The sequence below is a fragment of the Oncorhynchus masou genome, unplaced genomic scaffold (genome assembly GCF_036934945.1).
Source record: "Oncorhynchus masou masou isolate Uvic2021 unplaced genomic scaffold, UVic_Omas_1.1 unplaced_scaffold_1048, whole genome shotgun sequence".
NCBI lineage: Eukaryota > Metazoa > Chordata > Actinopteri > Salmoniformes > Salmonidae > Oncorhynchus > Oncorhynchus masou.
Window position 1 is genome coordinate 14,949 of NW_027000183.1, and position 10,298 is coordinate 25,246.

Sequence of the window (10,298 nt, forward strand, 5' to 3'; positions counted from 1 at the left end):
GAGTGTAAAGGCTGAAATGGAGTGTAATGGCTGGAATGGAGTGTAATGGCTGGAATGGAGTGTAAAGGCTGAAATGGAGTGTAATGGCTGGAATGGAGTGTAATGGCTGAAATTGAGTGTAAAGGCTGAAATGGAGTGTAATGGCTGGAATGGAGTGTAATGGCTGGAATGGAGTGTAATGGCTGAAATGGAGTGTAATGGAACAGAAAGGAATCAATCATCTGCTAAATGACTTAAATGTAAATGTAAATCATTACAGTCATCTATGCTAATAGGACGCATGGTTAATTACTTCACCATTCATCATGTGACTCCTTGATCTACAATGACATAATACATGAAAAAAGCCCAATGAAACTAGTAAGTATTATGGAAAATGAAGGCTTGCCGTAAACAGAAACAGCTGTCACAATTCTCCCCCTAACCTCTGACCTGTCTAATGGCCTAACTGGAAGACGGCTGTTTGTTTTTTCTTCTGAAGTGGATCAACAAAGGAGGAAGTGGAGCGCTATTGGCCAACGGAGTAGGGCGGTGAAGGGTTTGTTGTTGCGGACTGACTCCCTTCTTGTTGCAGAGTCAGCCCTCTCAAAAATGTGACTGTGGGATTCTGACGCCCTGGGCGGCTGTCTGGGTCTGCATAGAACAGGTCAACAACTCTAACTTCTCAAGACCTCAGTACTTTGAGCAAAAAACTGATACAGGCCTTGTAGAGGAGACAGGGTATGGTTGACACGCTTGTGCAAACAGCCACAACTACAGGTTGGTTGTCATAAATACTGTGCTGGTGAATGTTTTAGAAAACACTGTGAGCCACGCTGGCCAATCAGCACTGTGACATGTAAATGTGTGGCTGATATGGTGCCTCTATGGGGGGAGGGCAGGATGACCCAGATAGTGAACTGTATACACAGTGCAATGTAACGATAAGTTTGGTCCTTTAAGGGGAGGACAAGTAAACATCTCACTTACAATGTTGAGTCTGATGGTAAATCAGACTGGGCATTTCTTCACAGACATGCTATGATGTGGCCAATCTGACTTCCTCTTCCCCTGTCTCACTTCCTCTGTCAACCATCAGACTGCAGACCATTCAGAACCACCTGACTGTGTCATATCTACCCGCTATTTCTGCTATTCACGTTGCTTTTATCACAAGAAAGGGGCTTTGACTCATCTTCCTGAGGTTATTCTTGGGATTCTAATAGCAGATGTAGCACCATGAAATTGTTCCATTTGACACCCCTGAGAAGATTTTGGTCTGATTCAGCAAATCCTTTCAGGAAACAGTAATAGCTCGGAGCTATGAAATAACGCACCAATGTGTTCTAACCTTAGAACAACACTGTACGGGTGGTTGAACACAGAATAACCCCACAGGTTTGGCTGATGTTGGATTCACGGGTCCATCAATCTTGCCAGCATTAGCTAATTCTGTTGAGAATGGACTCGCAGCGCTAGTAAAATATGAGTTATAGTGTGTCATTCTGCCACGCAATACAGAGCTATGGCCTTGGTATGGCCCAATATTGAGGTACATTCTGAAAGATGAGTTCGTGATGACGTCTTTTGTACATGTGGTTCTGAGAAGCTTCCTCACATGACTCACACCAGCACTTAACCTGAACTGAGCAACACACAACCTTTAGACCACCATAACTATTTGTACTATTTTATTTATAGCCGTTACACATTCATAGCCACTTGATGTTTTGGTATTGTTTAAAGCCAGAGATATGGATAAAGCGTCTTAAATTGATTATCCTGTTGTTGCAGGAAATGTTGTGCATAGCAGGAAATGCAAACTTGTAGTGTATTCAAGGTTTAAAAAGGCTTCTAAAGTTTGTAATTTCCACTTTAAAATGTCAGACTTGATTTGCCATCGATAAATGTATCCACCCCTACTTAAAATGTCCATTAATTCTAATCCAATAATTCCAATTTCCTGTTGCTGCAGGATTATTTTCCTGCTGTGAGAAACTGATTCAGATCCATTCTTTAGGGTCTGTAATTTTGTATAATATAGTAAAGAAAATGACTTGCAGTTTAATCCATTAATCATAAAAATCCTAATCGAAATAAATCAGCAGCTCAAACACAAATGGCATTCCTCAACCAAATAGACCCCAAAGCTGGTTTTAACCAACATGTGAGAGCCTGAGCCATGACCCATTTCAGACCTTTCCTTTGGCCTTCCATTGGGTAATGAAATTATCAGTTTCGTGGCGCCTGCGGATCAACTTCCTCTCAACATCTGTCTGAGGCCTCGCCTTAAGATTAGAGTGAATGAGAAGACTTCAACCAGATTTGACATCTCAGAATCGCTGGGCATCTATCTACGCATCACTGTTTGTAGGATTTATTTCATCCTCATTTTGGAAGGAAAGGGGGTGGGGGCTTGATGAAGATCCTGGTACTTAACTTACCCTGCTGATGACCTGTAAGATCAAATCTATTGGCAGAGAGTGAATGGAGGGCCAGGGGCTTTACCAGTCTAATCCCATTGGGACATCCTGATCTGGACTCCCAAATCCCAGACCAAGGAACAAAACCCTCCCCCCAGTCACACCAGTCCCCATGTTGAGTCCCCAGTCACACCAGTCCTATGTTGAGTCCCCAGTCACACCAGTCTTATGTTGAGTCCCCAGGCACACCAGTTCTATGTTGAGTCCCCAGTCACACCAGCCCCCATGTTGACTCCCCAGTCACACCAGTCTTATGTTGAGTCCCCAGTCACACCAGCCCCCATGTTGAGTCCCCAGTCACACCAGTTCTATGTTGAGTCCCCAGTCACACCAGTCCTATGTTGAGTCACCAGTCACACCAGTCATATGTTGAGTCCCCAGTCACACCAGTCCTATGTTGAGTCCCCAGTTACACCACCCCCATGTTGACTCCCCAGTCACACCAGTCTTTTATGTTGAGTCCCCAGTCACACCAGCCTCCATGTTGAGTCCCCAGTCACACCAGTCCCCATGTTGAGTCCCCAGTCACACCAGTCCTATGTTGAGTCTCCAGTCACACTAGCCCCCATGTTGACTCCCCAGTCACACCAGTCTTATGTTGAGTCCCCAGTCACACCAGTCCTATGTTGAGTCCCCAGTCACACCAGTCTTATGTTGAGTCCCCAGTCACACCAGTCCTATGTTGACTCCCCAGTCACACCAGTCTTATGTTGAGTCCCCAGTCACACCAGCCCCCATGTTGAGTCCCCAGTCACACCAGTCTTATGTTGAGTCCCCAGTCACACCAGCCCCCATGTTGAGTCCCCAGTCACACCAGTCTTATGTTGAGTCCCCAGTCACACCAGCCCCCATGTTGAGTCCCCAGTCACACCAGCCCCCATGTTGAGTCCCCAGTTACACCAGTCTTATGTTGAGTCCCCAGTCACACCAGCCCCCATGTTGACTCCCCAGTCACACCAGTCTTATGTTGAGTCCCCAGTCACACCAGCCCCCATGTTGAGTCCCCAGTCACACCAGTCCTATGTTGAGTCCCCAGGCACACCAGTCCTATGTTGACTCCCCAGTCACACCAGTCTTATGTTGAGTCCCCAGTCACACCAGCCCCCATGTTGAGTCCCCAGTCACACCAGTCTTATGTTGAGTCCCCAGTCACACCAGTCTTATGTTGAGTCCCCAGTCACACCTGTCCCCATGTTGAGTCCCCAGTCACACCAGTCTTATGTTGAGTACTCAGTCACACCAGTCCTATGTTGTGTTCCCAGTCACACCAGTCCTATGTTGAGTACTCAGTGACACCAGTCTTATGTTGTGTCCCCAGTCACACCAGCCCCCATGTTGACTCCCCAGTCACACCAGTCTTATGTTGAGTACTCAGTCACACCAGTCCTATGTTGAGTACTCAGTGACACCAGTCTTATGTTGAGTCCCCAGTCACACCAGCCCCCATGTTGACTCCCCAGTCACACCAGCCCCCAAGTTGACTCCCCAGTCACACCAGTCTTATGTTGAGTACTCAGTCACACCAGCCCCCATGTTGACTCCCCAGTCACACCAGTCCTATGTTGAGTCCCCAGTCACACCAGCCCCCATGTTGACTCCCCAGTCACACCAGTCTTATGTTGAGTCCCCAGTCACACCAGCCCCCATGTTGACTCCCCAGTCACACCAGTCCTATGTTGAGTCCCCAGTCACACCAGCCCCCATGTTGAGTCCCCAGTCACACCAGTCCTATGTTGAGTCCCCAGTCACACCAGTCTTATGTTGAGTCCCCAGTCACACCAGTCCTATGTTGAGTCCCCAGTCACACCAGCCCCCATGTTGACTCCCCAGTCACACCAGTCTTATGTTGAGTCCCCAGTCACACCAGCCCCCATGTTGACTCCCCAGTCACACCAGTCCTATGTTGAGTCCCCAGTCACACCAGCCCCCATGTTGAGTCCCCAGTCACACCAGCCCCCATGTTGAGTCCCCAGTCACACAAGCCCCCATCCAATTCCCCTGGCCACCCGTCTGTCATGTCCCAGCCCCACTGCCCTACATTGCTGGTTTATAAACCCAGGCCATCTGCGCCCCTGTCTAGCGCCCACAAAAACTGCCCCTACCATGCTTGGGCCCTAATCTCTCCCCTTCTCACCTAATCCAGTCCACAGGATCCAGTAGTGGAGCAGCTCAATCCCACTAAGACACATACCGAGTTGTTCCTCTAAAGCAGGGGTGTCAAAGTGAAATGGACGGAGGGCCAAATAAAAAATTTAGCTACAAGCCGAGGGCCGGACTGTTCGAATGTTCATTGAAAAATTTTTAAATGACGCATATAGTCTAGTGAACCATAATTGAACCTACTGAAAACCTAACAAATATATTCCAATATGATCAGATAAATAAAGCAATATTTTCTTATGGCTCTGTCAGTAATCTTTAATTTTCAACAGACACAAAAGACAAATTTCCTTTATATAAAAATCCCCATAACATGAACATTAAATGAAAGAAACCGGTATTCAAGGCACCATCAGTAGCCTATATTTTCTATTTTAGCAAAAGTGGGCTAAATTTACTTCAAAGAAAAAAACAATAATAGCAAATTTCTATCATCCACTCAACTGAAATATTTTTAAAATATAATTGGATTGAAATACAATAAAATAAAGTGCAAAAATCTATTAATCAAAAACAACACTTTGTTTAAGGAGAAGTAACATGCAGTGAAAACAAATATTAAACTTTAACTTTTAAACTTGAACTGAGTAAAAACTCTAAATATGTGATTGCACAGTAATGTTCACTTGTTTGAGGTTGAGGGTGATACTTGGTGGTGTCCCATCTTTTCCACAAGTTCATCAATGTTCGGGGTAAGGCTCTGAGCTGAGGAAATCCTCAGAATTGAGTGGAGGTGTTCAGCAGTAAGTCGACTTCTGTGTGATGTTTTGTTCAGGTTCATCAAAGAAAAAAGTTGTTCACACAGGTATGTGCTGCCAAACATAGACAACGTTTGAGCAGCCTGGATGCGCAGCTGGGGCATTGTGTCGGGGAGGAAACGGGCGAACTCCGCAGCACCCACTGCCGCATATTTTGCCCTCAGTGCATCATTGCATTGGAGGTCAATCAACTCCATTTGGAGGTTTGGTGGTGAGCTTTCCACGTCAACAGCAAATGGGTTACCGAGCAGTTCCAACCTGCTTTTTTGTGCTTCAAAGTCAGCAAATCGGCGTCGAAAGTCAGCGGCAAGCATACCTATTTTATCAGCCAACTGTGCGCTCGGGAACGCACTGGTAGAGAGCTTCTCTTTCATGGTCTGGCAGCTGGGAAAGTGGCTCAAATTTTCTTTCCGCATCTGCGTCTCCCACAGAGTCAGTTTGGTTTTAAATGCCTTCACTGTACTGTACATATCAGAGATGACATGATCCCGACCCTGCAGCTGCAAGTTCATTGCATTCAGATGACTCGTAATGTCACACAGAAAAGCCATTTCACACAGAAACATTTCGTCTCGGAGTTGTGTTGTGTCTTTCCCTTTGCTGTCCAAGAACAGACAAATCTCCTCACGAAGCTCGAAACATCTTTGAAGCACCTTTCCCTGGCTTAGCCATCGCACCTCTGTGTGATAAGGCAAATCACCATGCTCCGTTTCTAACTCCGTCAGAAATGCCTTGAACTGGCGGTGATTCAAACCTTTGGCTCTGATAAAGTTAACTGTGCGCGTGATGATGCTCATTACATGCTCCATTTTCAAGGCTTTACCGCACAACGCTTCCTGGTGTATGATACAATGATAAGCTGTCAGCTCACCTGTCGCGTTTTCCTCTTGCATCTTTTCCCGTATCTTCGCCACCAGTCCGCTCCTGTGTCCACACATCGCAGGTGCTCCGTCGGTTGTCAAACCCACGAGTTTTTCCCAAGGCAGCTCCATCTCATTTACACATCTTGACACCTCTTCATACAAATCATGCCCCGTAGTTGTGCCATGCATAGGACGTAAAGCCAAAAACTCCTCTGTCACGCTTAGGCTGGAGTCCACTCCGCGGATGAAAATTGACAACTGGGCAATGTCAGAAATGTCGGTGCTCTCATCCACAGCCAAGGAATATGCAATGAAATCTTTTCCCTTTTTCACAAGCTGCTCTTTTAGATTGATGGACAACTGGTCTACTCTCTCGGCAATGGTGTTTCTGCTCAGACTCACATTTAAAAAGAGTTGCCTTTTTCTGGGCAAACTTCGTCACAAACTTTAATCATGCAGTTTTTGATGAAATCCCCCTCCGTAAATGGCCGGGCTGATTTAGCGATCTCTTCTGCCAAAATAAAACTGGCCTTGACAGCAGCCTGGCCTTGTGATTTGGCTTTTTTGAACAGAGCCTGTCGAGATTTGAGGCCTCGTTTTAATTCCTCTGCCTTTTGTAGCCTTTGTTCCATGTCCATATTCTTGTTTTTGTCCGCGTGTTTCGTTTCATAATGTCGTCTCAGATTATACTCTTTCAGTACCGCCACACTTTCTCCACACAGAAGACACACAGGTTTTCCAGCTACCTCCGTGAACATATACTCCGACTCCCACCTTGTTTGAAACCCCGGTTCTCAGTGTCCACCTTCCGTTTTGCCATTTTTGATGGGTATCTGAAAGTTAATTTTACTGTGATGCTGACGACTGCTGTGCCAATAAATATTGAAATAAAGCAGCCTACTGCTCGGTGCGTCACCGTTGCATTGTGGGAAATGTAGTATTGGTGCGTGTAAAAGATCTGCGGGCTGCCGGCTTGCTGCGGTCTGCGGGCCGGTTCTAATAATAAATCAAGATCATCCCAGGGGCCGTAAAAAACCTTCTCGCGGGCCGGATGTGGCCCGCGGGCCTTGACTCTGACATATGTGCTCTAAAGGCTTTGGATATAAAATGGCATTTGGTTGATAATGCTTCACTTTTAAGAGACATCTGTGTTTGTTGCTAATAAAGATATTTACTATGCCATCACACAAGCTTTGTGTTCACATCTGCTCTTCCAGGAGTGTTACCTGTTTGGGGTAGTTAAAGATGCAGTTCGGGATCTTAAGCATTTACAAATTTGTAACACATCATATGAAATGGATGACATTTTCTGGGAACCGTTTTTGGCTCGTGAGCACTACTTTTCAAAACTACTGGCTAAAATTATACAGAACCTTTGGAGCATCACTTTAAGGCTTTATTGTGTTCTGAGGAAATCCAGTCAGTGAGATGACCTTTAACATCACACTAGCTAACCAGTGCTCTCCATTCTCTGTGCTGTGTAAAGAAGGGCCACATTTTTAAGTTTTCTGCAGTCATCGTCCTTCAAGACAATAGCCTTGATTAGCCTTCAAAGATACACAAAAGTAAACATGTGCACACACACGCATGCACACACGCACACACACACACACACACACACACACACACACACACACACACACACACACACACACACACACACACACACGCACACACGCACACACGCACGCACACACACACACACACGCACGCACGCACGCACATACGCACACACGCACGCACACACACGCACACACACACACACACACTTGATAAGGTGAAGAGTGATCTCTATTTATAGGGATGACCTTTGGAGAAACAACAATAAGCGTCTGAAGGTGAACACTTGATGTGAGGCTCTGATCTTATCAGTGGGGGAGGATGGCAGAGGCATTGGGGGTGAAGAGGGTTGTGATTAGTCCTTGAAGGCGAGAGAGAGGAAAGAGGGAGAGAGAGAAAGAGAGAGGACAGAGAGAGAGAGAGAAAGAGAGACCGTTAACCGTTAATTATCAAAATCCAGAAAAGAGACGTTAAATTTTACAACCACCTAAAAGGAAGAAATTCCCAAACCTTCCATAACAAAGCCATCACCAACAGAGACATGAACCTAGAGAAGAGTCCCATAAGCAAGCTGGTCCTGGGGCTCTGTTCACAAACACAAACAGACCCCACAGAGGACCCAGGACAGCAACACAATAAGACCCAACCAAATTATGAGAAATAAAAAATGATTACTTGACACATTGGAAAGAATTAACCAACACAACAAACTGGAATGGTATTTTGCCCTAAAAAGAGAGTACACAGTGGCAGAATACATGACCACTGTGACTGACCCAAAATTAAGGAAAGCTTTGACTATGTACAGACTCAATGAGCATAGCCTTGCTACTGAGACAGGCTATGGGCACACTGCCCACGAAATGAGGTGGAAACTGAGCTGCACTTCATAACCTCCTGCCAAAAGTAGGACCTTATCAGAGACACATATTTCCCTCAGATTACACAGACCCACAAAGAATTAGAAAATTATATTAGGTGAGTTGCAACAGTGTGACATCACAACAGCAAGATTTGTGACCTGTTGCAAATGGAAACCAGTGAAGAACAAACACCATTGTAAATACAACCCATATTTATGTTTATTTATTTCCCCTTTTGTACTTAACTATTTGTATATATTTGTATATCATTACAACATTATAAATAGCCATAATTTGACATTTGAAATGTTTCTACTCCTTTGTGTGTAATGTTTACTGTTAATTTCTGATTGTTAATTTCACTTTTGTTAATCTATTTCACTTGCTTGGCAATGTAAACATATGATTCCCATACCAATAAAAACCCTTTGAATTGATAAGAGAGAGCGAGATCAGAGAGGGAGAGAGAAAGCAGAGAGAGAGTGCAGAGAGAGAGAAAGTATAGAGAGAGGGGAGAGAGAGAGAGATCAGAGAGGGAGAGAGAGAGAGAAAGCAGAGAGAGAGGGGAGAGAGAGAGAGTGAGGTCTGGGGATAAAGAGAGAGAGATTCAGACATGGAGAGGAAGACAAACAGACGTCAATAGACAGTGTTGGTTTTACTCCCTAACATGACAAAGACACTTGCATGGTTTGCATTGTGTGTTTGTGTGCATGTTGTTTGTGTCATTGCTATGCTATAACACTAAAAGGCCCACTCCCAAAGACACACTTTCCCCAGTGTGCTATAGCCTGGCATGAGAACCCAGAGCTGACCCCCAGTGTGCTATAGCCTGGCATGAGAACCGAGAGCTGACCCCCAGCATGCTATAGCCTGGCATGAGAACCCAGAGCTGACCCCCAGCGTGCTATAGCCTGGCATGAGAACCCAGAGCTGACCCCCAAGCGTGCTATAGCCTGGCATGAGAACCCAGAGCTGACCCCCAGCGTGCTATAGCCTGGCATGAGAACCCAGAGCTGACCCCCAGCGTGCTATAGCCTTGCATGAGAAGCCAGAGCTAACCCCCAGCGTGCTATAGCCTGGCATGAGAACCCAGAGCTGACCCCCAGCGTGCTATAGCCTGGCATGAGAAGCCAGAGCTGACCCCCAGCGTGCTATAGCCTGGCATGAGAACCCAGAGCTGACCCCCAGTGTGCTATAGCCTGGCATGAGAAGTCAGAACTGACCCCCAGCGTGCTATAGCCTGGCATGAGAAGCCAGAGCTGACCCCAGTGTGCTATAGCCTGGCATGAGAAGCCCGAGCTGACCCCCAGTGTGCTATAGCCTGGCATGAGAAGCCCGAGCTGACCCCCTGCATGCTATAACCTGGCATGAGATGCCAGAGCTGACCCCCAGCGTGCTATAGCCTGGCATGAGAAGCCAGTTGGCAAACACTAGCGAGCATTACACAAAGAAGTGCATTTCAAAAAGAAGTGTGCTTTGTTCTGTCTCTGTTCTTTTTTCTATCCTGTCTCCCTTTCTTCTCCACTTTCTCCCTCTTCCAACTCTATTCCCCCTTCGTCCCTCTCAGACACAGAGAGAGAGAGAGAGAGAGAGAGAGAGAGAGAGAGAGAGAGAGAGAGAGAGAGAGAGAGG